Source organism: Macrotis lagotis, chromosome X (assembly GCF_037893015.1).
Source record: "Macrotis lagotis isolate mMagLag1 chromosome X, bilby.v1.9.chrom.fasta, whole genome shotgun sequence".
Lineage (NCBI taxonomy): Eukaryota > Metazoa > Chordata > Mammalia > Peramelemorphia > Peramelidae > Macrotis > Macrotis lagotis.
In genome coordinates this window covers 638,805,929-638,809,064 of record NC_133666.1, presented here as the reverse complement: position 1 = coordinate 638,809,064, position 3,136 = coordinate 638,805,929, and the positions used below count along the sequence as shown (strand labels likewise).

General features: G+C 34.0%; 1 pseudogene; it reads right to left on the bottom strand.

Moving 5' to 3' along the window:
• Positions 1 to 1,564: 1,564 nt before the first annotated feature.
• Positions 1,565 to 2,470, bottom strand: LOC141497435 (olfactory receptor 7A5-like; annotated as a pseudogene).
• Between the last annotated feature and the right edge of the window lie 666 nt (positions 2,471 to 3,136).

Below are 3,136 nucleotides of genomic sequence, written 5' to 3'. Positions count from 1 at the left end.
AGTAATGAATAAATAAACCTCTTACTCTGCAGATGATATGATGGTATCATCATGTAGAATCATGTAGAATCTATAAACTACTTGAAACAATTAGCAACTTCAGCAAAATTGCAGGATATAAAATAAATAAACATAAATCATCAGCATTTCTTTATATTATCAAGACACAACTGGAATTCCATTTAAAGTAAATGTAGACAAAATGAAATCATTGGGAGTCAGCTTGCCAGGGAAGACTCAGAAATTATGTGAAAATGATTATAAAAAACTTTACACAGATAAAATCAGATCTAAATATTTGGGCAAATGTCAATTGGATATTGATAGACCAAAATAAAATAATGAAAATGAAAAGACACTTCTACCTAAATTAAATTATAAGTTCAGGGCCATACCAATCAAAGTACCAAACAATTACTTTATTTAACTGGAAAAAATAATAACTAAATTCATATGGAGAAAGAAAAGAGAATTAATGAAAAATAATACCTGATCTAAAATGATATTATAAAACATAAATTATCAATATTGTCTTATATTGGATAAGAAGTAGAGGCGTGGGTCAGTTGAAAAATTAGGGACAATAGTAATTGTAGTAAATGTCTATAACAATGTGCTTTGATAAATCCAAAGATTTCAGCTTCTGGGATAAGAACTTACTATTTGATTAAGAATTGTTGGGAAAAGTGGAAGATAATATGGCAGAAACTCACACTGTATACCTCATGGTTGCAGGAGTTAGACAAAAAAAGTGATATCATAAGCCAAGTAGGAGCAAAAGGAATAGTTTGCCTGTCAACTCTATGGAAAGGGGAGCAGGTTATGACAAATGAAGAGATAGAAAACATGATCAAAAGCAAAATGGATCATTGTGATTACATTAAATTGAGAAGTCTTTTGCAATAATAAAACTAACATTTATTAAGCACCTGTGATGTGGCAAGGACTCTATTATGCTGGATACAAAATGAGGCAAAAAACAGTCCCTAACTTCAAGGATCTCATATTCTAATGATAGAGAAATGTGCAAACAAATATATAGTAACAAAATATATACATGATTAATAGAAAATCATTAAGTGAAAGAAATGACTAGAATTAAGAGGATTGGGAAAAGCTCCCAGTAAAAATGGGATTAAAAATATTATTTAAATGAATCAAAAGAAACTGGTAGGTGAGTTGGGTAGAAAGAACATTGTAAACTTGGTGTATAATCTGAGAAAATTCCCAGAGCTAAGAGAAGGAATGCCTTGTTTATGGAAAAGCAAGATTGTAGTGTCACTGGAGCTAAGAGTACATATTAAATAGATTGGAAAGGTTATAAAAGCATTTGAATGTCAGAGAATTTTCTATTTGACTTTGGAGGCACTAGAGAATCATTGACATTTATTGCTTAGGAGGAGAGACAAAGTCACACCTCTTCTTTAAGAAATTCACTTAAAAAGGCAATTAATGGATGAATTGTATGGTAAGAATATTGAGAAATCCAACATTGCTCTTCCTCAATCCTCCCCTCCCCACAGAAGTGACTATGTCCAATTCTAAGTAACAGGAGGCAGCCCCATCACTGAGAAGAGGCTATTTTGTTAAATATCCTTCTGAGGGCATCTTTTATGTCCTTATTTCTTAGAGTATAGATGAAGGGGTTCATCATTGGAGTGACAACAGTATACATTGCTGAGGCAACTGTGCTTTTCCAGGAAGAGTGGGTAGCTGAGGAACTCAAATATACTCCAATTCCTGTGCCATAGAATAAGGAAACAACACAGAGGTGAGATACACAGGTAGAAAAGGCTTTATACCTACCCCGAGAAGATGGGACTTTCAAAATGGAATAACAGATTTGACTGTAAGAGAAAAGGACCCCCCAGAGGGGAGAAAAACGCAAAGTCCAGAAACTAAATATATCAAGATATAATTGATGTGTGTATCAGAACATGATAGTTTCAGAATCTCAACAAGATCACAAAAGAAATGTTGAATTTCACGATCTATACAAAAGGAGAGATGTGCTACCATTAGACAGTGAAGAAGTGAATCTAAAAAGCTTATTATCCAGGAGAACAGCAACAGGAGTGAACAAAGCCTAAGGTTCATGAGGGTTGCATAGTGCAGAGGATAACAGATAGCGACAAAATAGTCATAGGCATCAAACCATGAAGAAATACAACTGGACCAGACAGTCAGCATAGAGGATGGCCTTATTTTGTATCATGATGCTCACTAACATCTTGGGTACTGTGGTGGATATCACACAGATATCCATGAAGAACAAGTTGAAAAGAAATAAATACATGGGAGTATGGAGGTGAGAGTCAGAAACAATGATCAAGATTATGAGTAGGTTTCCAACCACTGTGACCAAATACATACCCAGGAACAACCCAAAGAGTGGTCCTTGCTGATGTGGCTTCTCAGAAAATGTCAGGAGGATAAATTCAGTGAATTGTGTTTGGTTTTCTGGTACCATGGGTCTGACTTTCCTGATAATAAATAAAAAAATTAAAGTCCATGACATGAAAATTCCATTATCTTTTTATATAAAATTGAAAGAACTCTGAATATGGGTCAGCTTTGTAAATTCTAATTTCTCTCTCTCTCTCTAATTTATTGTCTTTGTGATCTTGGACTAGTCACTATTTCTACATTCCACTTAAATGCAAGATTAAAGTTTAGTGATCTTTAAGATTTCTTCAAATTCAAAGAGTCTTTGAAACATGAAGAACCAAATTTTGACCTGAAAAGTTTGATTATGATTTCAAATTTTCTCTCAGCATCAAAGATCATTGGATAGTGAAATAAAGGAGAAACCATGGACAGTGAAGAACTTTTTCTTTATAAACAGCAGAGAGGCACAGAGATAATATATAACTGAAGGCTTTGACTTCTTCATTATTCAAGTGAAATCATAAAATCACATAGGATTGGAGGGGACCTTATAAGACACTGAGGGCAAAAATTTGACCCACAAAAGTACTATGTACAAAAATATAACTGTCAGGTGGGCATCTTGTCTTACATTGAAGACCTCCATAGAAATAAAACACCTCAGCTCCCTGAGGGAGCCTATTCCTCTGGCTTTGTTCTCAGAGTCTTTTTCATTGAGTCAAAAATCTGCCTGTTTTCAAGTTCTTTT